Here is a 16,752-nt window from a genome sequence, read left to right as displayed (position 1 = left end):
GCTATGGTCACTGCTATGGATAAAGGCCCAGGCAAGACCTAGTGCTTGCTTTCATGGAGATGAAAAATCAAGGGTGAGGCCGGGCACAGTTGCTGGCCAACACGGTGAAACCCCGTCTCTACTAAAAATACAAAAAAATTAGCCAAGAGTGGTGGTGGGCATCTGTAATCCCAGCTACTCAGGAGGCTGAGGCAGGAGAATCGCTTGAACTCAGGAGGTGGAGGTTTCAGTGAGCTGAAATTGTGCCATTGCACTCTAGCCTGGGTGACAGAGCAAATCTCTGTCAAAAAAAAAAAAAAAAAAAAGAAGTGTGAGAGAAAATAAGTAAACCAATACATAATTTCAGATGATAGTAAGTAAGTGCGATGAAGGAGATGAAACAGACTGATGTGAAGGAGTGAGAAGCAGAGGTGGGAAAGGAGGCCCTCAGAGGCTCAGAGGAGGTGAAAGGATCTGTCCGGGGAAGAGAGTTTTGTGCAGAGGAAACTGTTCCTGCAGAGGCCCTGCAGTTAGGAAAAGCTTGGCTTGTTGGAGGAGGGAAAGGCAAGAGCACAGTGTGGGAGGGATTTGGGGAAGAGATGTCAAGGGGAAGTTACGGATTTGGGCTTTCGGGAAATAACAGATTTGGGGTTTTCGGTCTGGAAATGCTAAGTTTGAAATGACCATTAGACATCCAAGTGGAGAACTCACATATGGGCATAGAGCTCAGGACTGCAGGTGTACATCTTCCAGTCACAAGCACACAGGTGCATCTATACCACAGGCTGGTGGAGATCACTAGGCAGAGAATATCCTATAAGTGGAGAGAAGAGGCACGAGCTGTGCCCTAAGGCCCTCTGATATTTGGAAGTCATGCAAAGGAGTGGAAGCAGCAAAGATCAGTCAATGAGGTAGGAGGAGAATGATGCTGACAGACACTTTGTGCCATTGTGTCTGTCCCAGCGTTTCATGAAGGCCAACTGAAGTGAGAGTGACTTATCACATGGTACATATACACAATGGAATACTTTGCAGCCATAAAAAAGAATGAGATCGTGGCCAGGTGCAGTGTCTCACGCCTGTAATCCCAGCACTTTGGGAGCCTGAGGCAGGTGGATCACGAGGTCAGGAGTTTGAGACCAGCCTGATCAACATGGTGAAACCCCATCTCTATTAAAAATACAAAAGTAAGCCGGGCATGGTGGCACCTGCTTGTAATTCCAGTTACGCAGGAGGCTGAGGCAGGAGAATTGCTTGAACCCGGGAGGCAGAGGTTGCAGTGAGCCGAGATCATGCCATGGCACTCCAGCCTGGGCAATAGAGCAAGACTTCATCTCAAAAAAAAAAAAAAGAATGAGATCGTGTCCTTTGCAGGAACATGGATAGAGCTGGCAGCCATTATCCCTAGCAAACTAACGCAGGAACAGAAAACCAGTATTGCATGTTCCAGTTCCTACTTTCAGTTCGTTAGGATATATACCAAGTGGTAGAATTGCTGAAGCATAAGGTAACTGTATGTTTAATTTTTTTTTTTTTTTTTTTTGAGACTGAGTCTCACTCTGTTGCCCAGGCTGGAGTGCAGTAGCATGATCTCCGCTCACTGCAACCTCTGCTTTCTGGGTTTAAGCAATTCTCCTGCCTCAGTCTCCTAAGTAGCTGGGATTACAGGGCCTGCCACCGTGCCCAGCTAATTTTCGTATTTTTAGTAGAGACGGGGTTTCACCACATTGGCTGGGCTGATCTTGAACTCCTGACCTCAGGTGATCCACTCGCCTTGGCCACCAAAAGTGCTGGGATTACAGACGTGAGCCATCACGCTCAGTCTGTATGTTTAATGTTTTGAGGAACCACCATACCATTTTCCACAATGGATGCAACATTTTACATTCCCACCAGCAGTGCAGGAGGAGGGTTCTAGTTTGTCCACCAATGCTTGTTATTTTCTGTTTATTTGATAATAGACATTTTAATGGGCTTGAATTGGTATCTCTTTGTGGTTTTGATCTTCATTTCCCTAGTAATTGGTAATGTTAAGCATCTTTCCATGTGCTTGTTGGGCATTCATGTATCACCTTTGGAGCAATGTCTGTTAATGTCCTTTGCCCAAACCATCCATTCTTTTTTTTTTTTTTTTTTTTTTTAAGGTTTTTTGGCTGTAAATTTATTCAATGCAAAATAATACTCTTCAATTTTACTGAGGTGGCTGACCACGTCCACGACCAAATCCGCCTCTAAACTGGAATTCGGTTGCTGACCCAGCCCCAGCCTCGGCTTTCTTGTCGGCACCAGGTGGCACAGCACTCCGTCTGTAGGTATCTCTGTCAGCTTCCCCTCTTGTGAGTCTCGCAGGTCGCTCACCCTCCAGACCTTTAGGCCGAGGCCTGCCAGTCTCTGGACGGCTACGGCGTAGGGTGGCAGGCACAATCTCCGGGGGCAGATGAAGGTAATCACGGAGATACTGGATACCCTCATTGGTAAGGTACCAGTAGAAATGTCTCCAGGCAAACTGCTCCTTCACGTAGCCTCGGGACTTGAGAGACTGTATGGCCTTCATGACATGAAGGTTGGGCACATTCTTGTCTGCCAGCTCCGGGTGCTTAGGCATGTGGACATCCTTCTTGGCCACCATGACTCCCTCCTTAAAAAGGAGTTCGTAAATGGCAATCCGGTTCTTCTTAGGCATCAACATCTCGGCAGCTGCAGGGTCCGGGGCCGGGGCTCCCAAACCATCCATTCTTAATTCTTATCCATTGCTAGGCTGAATTTTAGATTTCTCATGTGAATCATATGCAAGACCCACACGTTTTCAAATACGTCAAATGTTTTTATTTATAGATCACTCTCTTTTTTTCCTAAAGTAGTATTTATAGTACATTTCTTTATTCATATATCTTCAAATGGTCAAGTTTTCTTTCATACATCCAAAATGTAGTGTGATGTTTTCTTATTCACCAAATGTTAGCTCTACTTGTAGTCTGGTTCCAAACTAATCAGCCTGCTTTTAAATGTTAAGACATTTATTGAAAAAAAAATTTTTTTCTTTTTTCTTTTTTTGAGACGGAGTCTCGCTCTGTCACCCAGGCTGGAGTGCAGTGGCTCAATCTCGGCTCACTGCAACCTTCGCCTCACGGGTTCACACCATTCTCCTGCCTCAGCCTCCTGAGTAGCTGAGACTACAGGCGCCCACCACCATGCCCGGCTAATTTTTTGTATTTTTAGGAGAGATGGGATTTCACCGTGTTAGCCAGGATGGTCTCGATCTCCTGACCTCGTGATCTGCCTGCCTCGGCCTCCCAAGACATTTGTTGAAAATTGATAGGATCAAACCAAACTCAAGTGGTATAATTTTTAAACATTGGATTGTACATTATTGTAAGGGTACCAGTAACCATTATTATAAATAATAAGTTAGTGATTATAGCTCCTTTTGTGATGATTAGATCACTCTAATAATACAAATCAATATTGCAAGTATCCATGTGCCCAAATCCGGTGAGTCTAGGAAAAAGTGAAAATGATTTATTGTCTATTCATCCTAAAATAAATACATCCTTGGATACTTAGAAATTTCAGTGAATCTATTTTAAAGGAAACTTTGTGTAATTATTGTAAATCGAAAATTCGTTTCATTTCCCATAATAGAAGGTAAGAATAAAGAAGAATGCAGTGAAAACCGAACAGTGTAATTCAATTCCTGGTAGATTCTGTTGCCTGCGGCCTGCTCCCTGTTCCAGAAGATTATCTAATGCTAAAGGGGTGCTCAAAACGTATCAATACCAAATTGACACTTTCTCCCTGAAAAGGGGAATTGATTTGCGGTTTTATCTCAATTAAACCTGTGATCCTGCACCTCCAAGGACTTATCCTGGAGTAGCATTGCTCAACGTATGGCAAGCAGACGGCTGGCATCAGATGTCTTTGAATGCTTGTTAAAAATGTCAGTTCCGGGTCAGGTGCAGGGGCTCACGCCTGTAATTCCAGCACTTTGGGAGGCAGAGGTGGGTGGATCACTTGAGGTCAGGGGTTCGAGACCAGCCTGGCCAACATGGCGAAACCCCATCTTTACTAAAAATACAAAAATTAGCTGGGCCTGGTGGTGGGCGCCCATGGTCCCGGCTACTCAGGAGACTGAGGCGGGAGAATCGCTTGAACCCAGGACACAGAGATTCCAGTGAGCCAAGATCATGCCACTGCACTCCAGCCTGGGTGGCAGAATGAGCAGAGTGAGATTCTGTCTAAGAAAAAAAAAAAAAAAAAGGAAAGCCAGTTCCCCAGCCCTGCCTCACACCAAGGAGGCAGACTCCCCAGAAGCTTAGCCAGGGAATCTACATTTTACAGTAGGGTGATTCTTCTTTAGAACCATTGCCCTTGATCCTTTTGTACTTGGTAAGCCTGATGGTTGGGTTTTTATACTCACATATGAGATGTGCCTGTCTCAAACCTTGTTACAACACATTACCCTTCCTACTTAAAAGGTTGGAAAAATAAAACCTTCGCCCTTGATCGTTTAAATATTTTATTACGTTCTGTCCTACAGCTCATGATGATCTCAGACAGGTTGAACAGGAGTCGTCATCCAACCCCTCAAGATATAGATGAAGAAATCTGAGCCCTGACTGGGAAAGGGATTTACTTGAGATTTAAAAATGTCCATTGAGTCATGTGCACCCCATCTTTGAACCAATGAATGATTTGGCTCCTGCCTACCTTTTTTTTTGAGATGGAGTCTTGCTCTGTCGCCCAGGCTGGAGTGCAATGGCACCATCTCGGCTCACTGCAACCTCTGCCTCCTGGGTTCAAGCGATTCTCCTGCTTCAGCCTCCTGAGTAGCTGGGATTACAGGTGCCCATCACCATGCCTGGCTAATTTTTTTGTATTTTTAGTAGAGACGAAGTTTTGCCACATTGGCCAGGCTGGTCTCAAACTCCTGACCTCAGGTGATCCACCCACCTCAGCCTCCTAAAGTGCTGGGATTACAGGCATGAGCCACTGCACCAGGCCTTTGTTTCCCGACCCCGCTCCCTCCCTCCCTCCCTCCCTTCCTTCCTTCCTCTTTCCTGTCTTCTCTTTTTCTTCCTTTCAAATTCTAATATTCTCATCAAAGTTGTAGATGCATATGATTTAAAGAGTCAAATAGTTCTACAAATCTCTCACAAACAACTGCCTCCTGCTCCATTTCTGTCCTTTCCCTGTCATGAAAGACAATAACTTTCACTACTTTCCTTGATAATCTAAACCGCTACATCTCAAAATAGCATGCATGCATTGTTTATTTAATGATTTTTCAGCTTTAGGCAAATATTGGCTTCCCCCTATGGAAGATAGGATTTTTTTTTTTTTAGATGGAGTTTCGCTCTTGTTACCCAGGCTAGAGTGCAATGGTGCAATCTTGGCTCACCGCAACCTCCGTCTCCTAGGTTCAAGCAATTCTCCAGCTTCAGCCTCTTGAGTAGCTGGGATAACAGGCATGCACCACCACACCCGGCTAATTTTTGTATTTTTAGTAGAGACGGGGTTTCACCATGTTGGTCAGGCTGATCTCGAACTCCTGACCTTGTGATCCACCTGCCTCGGCCTCCCAAAGTGTTGGGATTGCAGGTGTGAGCCACTGTGCCTGGCCTGGAAGATAGGATTTCATTTTCTTTCCTAGTCTTGCTCCCATTTGCAAACCTTTCTCACCCTCCATCCTTCTAATACAGTTTCATTAGGACTGAGCAAACTGACAGTCAGTGTTTACATGATTTTGGTTATGGATGTGCTGTTAATAGGAGATGTTTATAGTATACTGTAATTATTTTTTTCTTCCATACAAAACTTTTTGTTGTTTCTCTAGATAATAATGATTATATTGTTGGTCTAGTTTTCTATATATTTTTCATTAGTTTAATCCGAAACTTCACCACTTGTTCAGATTGCCTCTCTATCAGTTCGGACACATCCATTTCTCAATCGGTTCCACTTTGTGAAGGAGTCTCTCCAGTGTGTGCTCTTGGCTTCTTTTCTGGTCCTCCTGAGCTCTTGCCTCACCACCATCCTTCACCTTCATTTTACCTCTCTGCTGTGCTGGAGTTTTTGTTTCCTGGATCTCATGTTTTGTTCTTTCCTGGCTTATTTCATGGGCTAGTGAGAAAGGGTACATGGGAGGGAGGAGAAGTTTTTAAGACTTTGCATGTCTGGAAATGCCTATAATCTATCTATACACTTGAATAATAGTTCGGAAATCATTTTTTTTTCTTTGGTTCAGAATTTTGAAAGCACTGCTCCACTGGCAGCAGCTATAAAGAAGCCTAAAGTCATTTGCATTGCTAATTCTTTTCATATGATGTGATATTTTCTTCAGAAGCTTTTAGGAGCCTCTCTTTGGCCCAGCTTCCATAATTTCACAATGATGTGCCAAGGTGTAGTCTATTTTTATTAATTGTGCAGTGCTCTCAGTAAGTCCTTTCAGTCTTGAAATTCATGACCCTCAGTGTTGGGAAGATGTCTTGTATTATTTCATTGATTATTTCCTTCTTTTGATTTTATCAGTGTCTCGTTTTTGAACTTCTATACTTTTAGATGTTGGATCTCCCAAACTGGCTCTCCAGTTCCCATTCTCAGTTTCATTTATTCTCCATTTTATTTTATTTCCAATTTTCTATCACTTTGCCTTTTGTTCTGTTTTCTAGTAGATTTTCTCAACTTTCTCCTCTAGTCCTATTATTATCCCTCCTATCATATTTTTTTCACAGATGACATCTTGCTATGTTGCCTATGCTGGCCTTGAACTGCTAGACTCAAGTGACCGTCCTACCTCAGCCTCCTGAGTAGCTGGGAATATAGACATGGGCCACCATACCCAGTTTGTGTAATATTTGTTTTATTAGTAATCTGTTTGTATTTCATGGTTGCAATATTTGATCTTGTTTCTCTGAGGATATTAGTGATAAGGTATTTTGGATTTTTGTTTGTTTCTTTTTTTTGTTGTTTTTGTTTTTGTTTTAAGATGGAATCTCTCTCTGTCACTCAGGCTAGAGTACAGTGGCACAATTTTGGCTCACTGCAACCTCCGCCCCGCTGGTTCAAGCGATTATCTGGCTTCAGCCTCCTGAGTAGCTGGGACTACAGGCATGCGGCACCACGCCCAGCTAATTTTTGTATTCTTAGTAGAGACGGGGTTCACCATGTTGGCCAGGCTGGTCTTGAACTCCTGACCTCAGGTGATCCACCCTCCTCGGCCTTCCAAAGTGCTGGGATTATAGGCGTGAGTCGCTGCGCCCAGCCCGTTTGTTTCTGATATTTGTGGTATGTGCTTATTATCTATTGCTGCAGAATAAACTACTGTAAACCATAGTAGGTTAAAACACCAAGAACCACGTATTTGCAGATGATTTTGCAATTTGGGCAGGGCTGCACATAGTGTCAGCTGGAGTCCTTCATGCAACTACATTTGCCTGGGAGATAGGCTGGCTCTGGAATATCCAAGAATAGTTCCACTCACATGTCCAGAATGGCTGGGGGCCGGCTGGGTCTTTCTCCATGTGGTTGCTCATCATTTAATAATCCTTCCTGAACTTCGCTACATGGTGCACGGATCCCAGAGGCCTCTTGCAGCCCAGACCAGGAGCTGGCGCAGTATCACTTTTGATACATCCCACGGGTCAAAGCAAGTCACAGACCAGCCCAGAGTCCATGTGGGAGGGAAATGGACTCTGGGCTGGTCTGTGATAGACCCTCTTGATAGAAGGAGGAGGAAAGAATCAGTGTGCATGTTTAATCTACCACACCATTTTTGTTTTGTTTTGTTTTTGAGATAGGGTCTCCTCTGTCACCCAGGCTGGAGTGCAGTGGCATAATCACGGCTCACTGCAGCCTCAACCTTCCAGGCTCAAGCCATCCTCCCACTTCAGCCTTTTGAGGAGCTGGGACCACAGGCATGTGCCACCATGCCTAGCTAATTTTTAAATTTTTTTTTTTTTTGTAGAGACTGGGTCTCCCTACATTGCCCAGGCTGGTTTCAAACTCCTAGGCTAAAGTAATTCTCTTGTCTCAGCTTCCCAAAGTGCTAGGATTACAGGTGTGAGCCACTGCACCTGGACCACAACACCATTAAAAAAAAAAAAAAGTATTGGCTGGGCACAGTGGCTCACGCCTGTAATCCCAGCACTTTGGGAGGCCGAGGCAGGAGGATCACCTGAGGTCGGGAGTTCAAAACCAGACTAACATGGAGAAACCCTGTCTCTACTAAAAATCCAAAAAATTAGCCAGGCGTGGTGGCACATGCCTGTAATCCCAGCTGCTTGGGAGGCTGAGGCAGGAGAATCACTTGAACCTGGGAGGCAGAGGTTGTGGTGAGCCGAGATAGCGCCATTGCACTCCAGCCTGGGCAACAAGAGTAAAACTTCACCTCAAAAAATAAATAAATAAATAAATAAAAATAAAAATTCTTTTACTGCCATTTGAATGGAGTTTTGGAGAGAGAAAAAGTCAATGTTTGTGCTAAATCTTCCACTTTTATCCATAATAACCTAGAAGATCAACCTGTTGCCCTTCTCCACCTCTAATTCCCTACCGGTTACCTCCATAGCCCCATTCTAGCATCTTTTGCTGTTTTCTACATACTTCTGCTGAAGCAGGGAGTATCTTGGAGGAGGTAAAACTTAAGTCTTCTTAGCTGAATTTTGTGGAGACTCCTAAGATAGGGCTAAGCAGAATGAGATAGGCCTTTGATAAAATGTTTGCATTCATTTTAATTTTGTTTTACATCATCTTATTTGTTTTTTCAAACTTGTAAAGTTATAAAAAGAAATTGTGGCCAGCCATGGTGGCTCACACCTGTAATCCCAACACTTAGTGGGTTTCAAGGCGGGAGGATTACTTGAGGCCAGGAGTTTGAGACCAGCCTGGGCAATATAAAAAGCAATGCCTAGGTCCCTCCCCAGATTCCGGGCATTGAACTCAGGTATTATGCATTTTTTTTTTCCTTTTTTTTTTTTTGAGACGGAGTCTTGCTCAGTCACCCAGGCTGGAGTGTGGTGGCACGATCTTGGCTCGCTGCAAGCTCTGCCTCCCGGGTTCACGCCATTCTCCTGCCTCAGCCTCCCATGTAGCTGGGATTACAGGCGCCCGCCACTACACCTGGCTAGTTGTTTTGTATTTTTAGTAGAGACGGGGTTTCACCGTGTTAGCCAGGATGGTCTCGATCTCCTGACCTTGTGATCTGCCCATCTCCCCAAAGTGCTGGGATTACAGGTGTGAGCCACCGCGCCCGGCTGGTATTAAGCATTTTTTAAAGCTTTCTGGATATTCCAGTGTGCAGCCACCATTGAGAATTGCTGGCCCTGAAGCGTGTTTATGTCTTCTTGGGAGCGAGGGAAGAAAGTTGATGCAGGAGGGAGAAGAGCCCATTTCAGAAGTGAAAACCCAAGAAAGTGAAAATGGCAGCCCCAGAGCCCAAGTAAGGATGCTGGCAACAATTAAGGCTGAAGTTCAAGCAACAGAAAATTCCAACTGAAACTGACTTTCCCAATACAGTTGGTTATCGGTAACTACAGTAGCAAAGGTAGGGTGTGTGACAGACACGATGAATTACCCACCCTAATGTCATTCTACCTTCTGCCTTCCTCATCAAACCAAAATTTGCTTCAGGGCAGGAAGGTGGCCAGCCCCAGTGCTGAATCATGTTTGGTCTAAGATGAGGGTGACAATACTGTTCTCTGCTTCCCCAGTCTTGTGGTTACAGCACGGCTGCCCCAGAGATGACTAAGGCCCTGACGTCGTTTGGTCTCTTCTTTCTGCCTCCTGTAGTGTTGACTTCAATCTTGGACTCTACCCAGGGCTGCTGTCCTGGAAGTAGTTCCAGAACTCATGTCCTCATGCCACACCAACCAGGAGAAGAGAGGGAGTTTTTTTCTGGTAGCACCTAAGGAGGAGGGTTGACGCTTCTCTTTTCCAAAACTCTGGCAGGTGGCTGCCCCCTGGGTCATTTTTCATTGATCACTGTGATCCCTGAACTGACCAGTGTGGCCAGGAGCAGGGAATATATGGAAAGGTTTAAGTCAACCATGGTGTATCCTTGGAATTGGGATGGAGTCAGTCTCATTCAGATCACATGGCTGAGAATAGGAATGGGTAGTTTCATAAAGGAAATCCGAGGGGTTGATACCAGGAAGATGGGGAACAAAGGCTGGGTGGCAAACCACTCTCACAGCAGATGAGGGACACATCTTCCATCATAATAGGCAGGAGGCTAGGCAGATGGGTATAGTCACAGAAGGGTCTGTGGGCTGGAGGGCAGGGATGGTGTGAGAGCTCCTTCCTGGTCATTTCACTCTGTCAGTAAGACATGGATGAGGTCTTGAATCAGCTAGAGGGGTCTGGAAACTTCTGGGTCAGGTCTTGTGTGGGGTGCTGGGGATGAAAGGATAAACAGGACAACATCCTTGCACTCCAGTAGCTACTGATTTGATGGGAAAAACCCACAGACCGAGGGAATATAATGGAAGGTATGTGATGGCAGTACCCATTCCCCTTATTCAGGTAGCAACATCCTCGTTTTCCTGTAAAGAATAACCCCTTCCCCATTCTCAGCCCACGTGATTACAGTGGAGCTCACTTCTCTCTCTGGCTCCAGGGGTGGGCACATGATCCAGTTTGGGCAAAATTAGGCAGCACTTGGAAATTATCTGGGGATGGTGGCACATGCCTGTACTCCCAGCTGCTTGGGAGGCTGAGGCAGGAGGATAGTTTGAGCCCACGAATTTGAGGTTACAGAGTGAGTGTAACACTCTGTACACTTGCAACAGAGCAAGACCCCATCTTTAAAAACAAACAGACAACAACAAAAAAATCAGCCCTGGGATTTTTTGTTTGTTTGTTTTAGTTGCTAAGATTATAGTATGTATGCAAGCCTTGAAATGGTTGCTGGCTATTTCTGTGACCATTTCAGGAGAGCCCCCCTGAGAATGAAGACAACACAGAGGAAACCACAGCTGAGTAGCATGTAGAGATACGGTGCGTGAGCTCCTGGATGCACCGATACCTGAAGCAAGACCTATTCTTGGTCTCTTTTGTTTGGTTACATGAAGCAAATGTTTCCTTTACAAGAAAATTGAAACGCTTTAGATCAGAAGCATCCTGATGAATACAGAGGTCTCTCAAACCTGTGTATTTGATTCCTGAACTGAGAGCATCACATGTCTCTGTCTTATCTGTTCCGTTCCTCCTCACCCCTTTCATGTGCTGCATCCCTGTCACTCATCCCACCTAAGGGGTCCCTTAGATAATCATTCTTGTCATGTATTCATTCAACAAGTATGCCTTACGAGTGTCTACAGGGATGGCAATGAGCTGTGTGCTGTATGTGTGGCAAGGTCAGTGAATATACATGGTGAGCACTCAGCCCCTCCCCAATCCATGCCCATGGCAGACATTGTTAATCAACCCATGAATTCTTTTTGAACCTGAAAGTGGCCTCAGAATCTTTGTCATCATAGCACTCTAGACAGGCACAACCAACTGGTTGAAGTTGACATAGAAGATGAAACCTAGCGTCATCCTCTTTCTCCTTGATGGCTGCCCCTCCTCTCTGGCTCTGCCCAGTGAGTGCGCACTCTCCTACCTGCTCATGAGAGGAGTGGCAGAGGAGCATGCTGGATCTTCATTCCCTTTGGAAGAGATTGAGAATTTGGCTGCTTCTAGGAAATGAGGAGGATTCTGTTCTGCTCTCCATGAATGTCACTGTCCCTGGCAATAAAGTATGCATTAGTAGAGTCTGTGGGATTGTTGCACCTGGTTTGGGCATGTCCTTTGATAAAGGATTCCTTTATTATAGGGTCCTAAAAGACAGCCTCTTTAAACATACCTACTGGGGACTGGGCCAGTTGTAGAGAGGTGTGTTCCAGTCACTCATGTATAGCTAGTTAGTGCCATGGTGGAGGCTGGGGGCTGAAAGCTTTGCTGGAAACAAAAGAAAATCAACTTCTCCTGTAGAATGCAGAACCATACTTTCATTTGGAGCTTTAATTCTCATAGCAAAGACCATGGCTTTAAAACCATATGTCAAAAGGAAAAATACTTTCATCTTGACCTCTTCAACTTATAAAATGGATCCCTTTCTTAATCATCTAAAATTATATGTATAAATATAAACTGTAAAATTATAAGTACCTGAAGATACTTGTACAAAAAGAATAAACTTTCCTTTAATTAAAAAACAGTTGGGGGGGCCAGGTGCAGTGGCTCCTGTCTATACTCCCAGCACTTTGGGAGGCAAGAGGCTCACTTGAGCCCAGGAGTTTGAGATCAGCTTGGGAAACATAGTGAGACCCTGTCTCTGTAAAAATAACAATTAAAAAAAGTAGCCAGTTGTGGTGGTGCACACTTGTAGTTCTAGCTACTCAGGAGGCTGAGGTGGGAGGATCACCTGAGCCCAGGAGGTTAGGGCTGCAGTGGGCAATGATGGTACACTGCACTCTCTCCTGGGAGATAGAGTGAGACCCTGTCTCCAAGGAAAGAAGAAACCCCTAGTGTCATCTTCAAGGTAAAATATGGCCCAGGGCACTAGTGGATCCATCACAGAAGGGAGACAGGACTGAAATGCTCTAGCGGTTGGGGAGATTCGAGTAATTAGGACTCTTAAGTTTGTAAGGAATTCTCTACTCTCTACAGAGAGAATAGAGAGAACTTAAGCAATGAGGAGAATTTATTATAAGGACAAAATGCCAGGGATCGAGCAGGGCCTCAGAGGTAGCCAAAGGCAGAGACTGGAGTGTTGTAAGAACTTAGGAAATTCTCTCCATTTCTCTCTTCTCTGCGTGTTTGTTTTGTCCTCTGTCTCTTCCAGTTTTTTGTTTCCAGTTCCCACGGCAGAGAATGAATGCCATAACAGATCGTGTTTATGGATTCTCTAAGAGGTAGACAGATGGTTTTGGAGTGTCTTTGCAACAACTCCAAGTTCCCCAGCAAAGGGCTCTCACCCACCCAGTTTGGGACAGGAACCCACCCTGGTCCAATTTCCTGTGTCCACTGGGGAGGGTTTATATAAGATGCTAGGCTGGCTGTGCCCACTGGAGGCAAGTTGGCAATGCCAGTGAGCTGTGAGATAGTGCGGATTTCTCAGAAACGATGGGGAGACCATTTCTGGGTAATAGAAAACAAAATCAATATCCCCCATGTGATTTGAGGAAGACTTCTTGCAGGCGGTAGATTTAAAACGAGTGTCTGAGGCACTTCCTCACTTTCTCCCTAACTCCTTAAATCCTCCTGCCACCCTGTCTTGCCCCAGATGCCCCTGGTTAAGCCCTACTCCCCTCCCTGACCCCTGCTCTGGGGCTGCTGAGCCATGCTAAAGAAAAGAACCATGCAGTGTGGGGGCCTCTGCAAATGTGAGAACCCCCAGCCCTGGGTGAAGAGCTGCCTCCTCTCAGCCATCTGGTAATTCCCTTATACATTTTCCAAACAGGCAAAGCCAATGCGTCCAAGGCCTCAGCTAGCTTTGGCTAGTGGCAGGATCTTCCCTGGTCGGGGAAAGGCACCCTGGCTTCTGGCAATGGCTGAACAGGCCCCAGCGCTGCCATGGGCTTCAGGCCTCTGGCACCTCCACATTCCCTGTGCACCCACCCACTGCCCCCAGCCCTGTGATGTCCCTCCTGTGTATGTTGCTGTTTGGATTATTACTGCCCTCTCATGCTGCAGGCTGGATCCTTGAGGCCGAGAATGCTTGACACTAGAGAGTGGCCCTTTCCTCAGTGTCTCCACACTCAGGGACCCTGGGTTCCAGCAGGCTGAAGACCTGGGAGATCTGGAACTCCACAGAGACCCCCTCCCCACTGAGCTCCCTCCCTGTCCCCTAGCCTCACCAAAGACCCCTCAAACTCTCACCTGACTCCCTGTCCACTTATCTGAATCATGCCAGACATCCTTGTCCCTGATGACGCCAGAAAGGAAGCTCTTTGGCAGCCTTTTCTTCCCATTAAAAACTTGTGGACTTGGCCAGGCGTGGTGGCTCACGCCTGTAATCCCAGCATCTTGGGAGGCCAAGGCAGGAAGATCACCTGAGGTCAAGAGTTCAAGACCAGCTTGGCCAACATAGTGAAATCCTGCCTCCACTAAAAATACAAAAATTAGCTGGGTGTGGTGGCGCACACCTGTAATCCCAGCTACTCGGGAGGCTGAGGCAGGAGAATTGCTTGAACCTGGGAGGTGGAGGTTGCAGTGAGCTAAGACCGTGTCACTGCACTCCAGCCTGGGTGACAGAATGAGACTCCATCTCAAACAAACAAACAAACAAACAAAACTTGTGGACTTCATCTCTCCTACTCCTGCTCCTGGCTCAGAGGAAGAAGTTTGCCTTCTGTTGTCCAGAGCTACTTCTATTTCCTCAGGGACTTGGTCCCATCAGTTCTTGCCTCTTTATTAATAGTGTAGAGTTTACGACTTGGGAATAGTAGAGTCCTGATGCTCATTTAGTAGATTTTGTGACCTTGGGCAGTCCAAACGACCTTTCTAAGCCTCAGTGTTAACATCTGTAAAACAGAAGTGTAATAGACAGCTTCCTTGGGTATCCTTAGAGGATTGGTTCTGGGACCCCCTTGGATACCAAAATCTGAGGATGCTCAAGTTCCTGATATAAAATGGTGCAGAAGTATTTGCATGTAACTTAAGTACAACCTCTTGTGTACCTTAAATATTTTCTAGATTACCTAATACAATATAAATGCTATGCAAATAGTTGTTATATTGTATTGTTTTTATTTGTATTATTTTTATTGTTGTATTGTTATTTTTTGTTTTATTTTTTAGATATTGTCTATCTGCTGTTGGTTAAATCTGAGGATGTATAGCTGGACGTGGTGGCACACGCCTGTAACCCCAGCTACTCAGGAGACTGCGGCAGGAGAATCGCTTGAGCCTGGGAGGCGGAGGTTGCAGCGAGCTGAGATCATGCCACTGGACTCCAGTCTGGGTAATAGAGTGAGATTCCATCCCCGCCATCAAAAAAAAAAAAAAAAAAAAAAAAAAAAAAAAAAAAAAAATCTGAGGATGTAGAACCCGTGGATACAAATGACGAACTGCACATGCCTCGCGAGATTCTCAAGGTATCAAATGAGGTTTATCAGATGAAGTGCTTAGCCCGGTTTCTAGCACGTAGCAAGTAAAATAGTGCTTCTCCCTCTCCCACACACTCAGAAGATGACCTCACCTTCCACTTTCTTGAAAAAACAGAAACCCTTGATGGAAAGTCCTGGAATCTGCAGCTCCTCCCAGGCCCAAGCTGTCCTATTCTAATCCTTTTAAAGGCTTCCCTTCTTCCCATCCGAGGCAATCCCTCCCCTGTGCCTGGATCTATCCCCACTGGACGCAGGAGCCTCATTCCCCGTCACCCCATCCCATGTCTCCCTCATAGTACTGGCTTCCCCTCTTCAGCATGCTGATGGCCTTAAACCTCTCCCTTCTTCAAAAGAGGAGCACAGGACCTCTGGTTCTGCCTCCCTTCTGGCTCCCAGAGGAGCATCTTGGAGAGCTGCATCATCACAGGCATGTCCTCTGGCCTTCTCTGGGAAGCATTTACTCAGGGAAGGACCAGTTTCTGGGATGAGCTCCGGTCTTGAGATAATCTGAGATCATCCATTTCAGCCACCCCATGGCTGGGCCTCTTCTCCAAGGGCCAGAAAGTCTTCCACCCCTTGGCATCATTGAGGATAAGGGCTCAGCACTGGACCCTCCTCGTTGCCCTTTCAGGGCCTGAAGCAGGCTGGGGCCTTCCAGTGCAGACCTTCAAAGCTGGGTATGCAGTCCCTCAGGTCTTGTTTCCACTGGGGCCCCGACCTTCCCCGCCCTCACCCCTGCCCTGGAAGAGAGTGTGGCAGGAGCTCTGGGTGCCCGTCTCTATATCCTTGGATAAAGGCTAAGCCCTGGGGGAGGTGACCCCAGAGACTGTGATTGAGGACTAGCCAGTCAATGCAGGAGAAACCCTGTGGCCTCAGTGGCCCCCTGTGGCCTCGGTGGCCCCTGGTTGATATTTGCAACAAGAACATGCTGATGGAGGCATGCAGCTTGGGAGTGGGTGATCAGGGCTGAGAGAGAGGCCTAGGAGATGACATGCTGGCCAGTGACAAAGGTAATGATGTTGAAGCGAGGCCATAAAGTGCGTGGCTATGGACAGGTGTCTGCTTGGCATAGTGGTTTGGGTGAGGAGGTGGAGTATATGGGAAAGCCTCCTGTTGAACTTGCAGCCATCAGCACATTGTAATCAAATGGACCAATATTTCGTCACTATGAAAACATCACGAGGGTTTTTGTTTGTCTGAGACTGTCTCACTCTGGAATGCAGTGGTGTGATCTCAGCTCGCTGCAACCTTGACCTCCCAGGCTCAAGTGACCCTCCTGCCTCAGCCTCCCCAGTAGCTGGGACAGAGGTGTGCACCACCATGCTTGGCTAATTTTTGTGTTTTGTAGAGACAAGGTTTTGCTATGTTGCCCAGGTTGGTCCTAGAACTCCTAGGCTCTAGTGATTCTCTTGCCTCAGCCACCCAAAGTGCTAGGATTATAGGCATGAGCCACTGTGACCAGCCATCGTGAGGGTTTTGAGGTATGAAGGAAGGAAAAGAAAGAAAGAGAAAGAAAGAAAAAGAAAGAAAGAAAGAAAGAAAGAAAGAAAGAAGAAAGAAAGAAAGAAAGAAAGAAAGAAAAGAAAAGAAAAGAAAAGAAAAGAAAAAAGAAAAGAAAAGAAAGAAACAGAGAAAGGAAAGAAAAAGGAAAGGAAGGAAGAAAGAAAGAAAGAAAAGAAAGAAA

At 45.9% G+C, this 16,752-nt stretch overlaps 2 pseudogenes across 1 annotated transcript; one reads left to right on the top strand and one right to left on the bottom strand.

Moving 5' to 3' along the window:
- Positions 1–2,097: 2,097 nt before the first annotated feature.
- On the bottom strand, positions 2,098–2,695 carry LOC104661675 (annotated as a pseudogene). The gene has a single exon (XR_747879.2). The product of XR_747879.2 is annotated as a 40S ribosomal protein S10 pseudogene (transcript).
- A 1,655-nt stretch (positions 2,696–4,350) lies between these two features.
- LOC115895067 lies at positions 4,351–4,448 on the top strand (annotated as a pseudogene).
- Positions 4,449–16,752: the final 12,304 nt, after the last annotated feature.

The sequence above is a fragment of the Rhinopithecus roxellana genome, chromosome 19 (assembly GCF_007565055.1).
Source record: "Rhinopithecus roxellana isolate Shanxi Qingling chromosome 19, ASM756505v1, whole genome shotgun sequence".
NCBI classification, from domain to species: domain Eukaryota; kingdom Metazoa; phylum Chordata; class Mammalia; order Primates; family Cercopithecidae; genus Rhinopithecus; species Rhinopithecus roxellana.
Note: the sequence above shows the minus strand (reverse complement) of the source record. Positions and strands in the feature narration are given on the sequence as shown.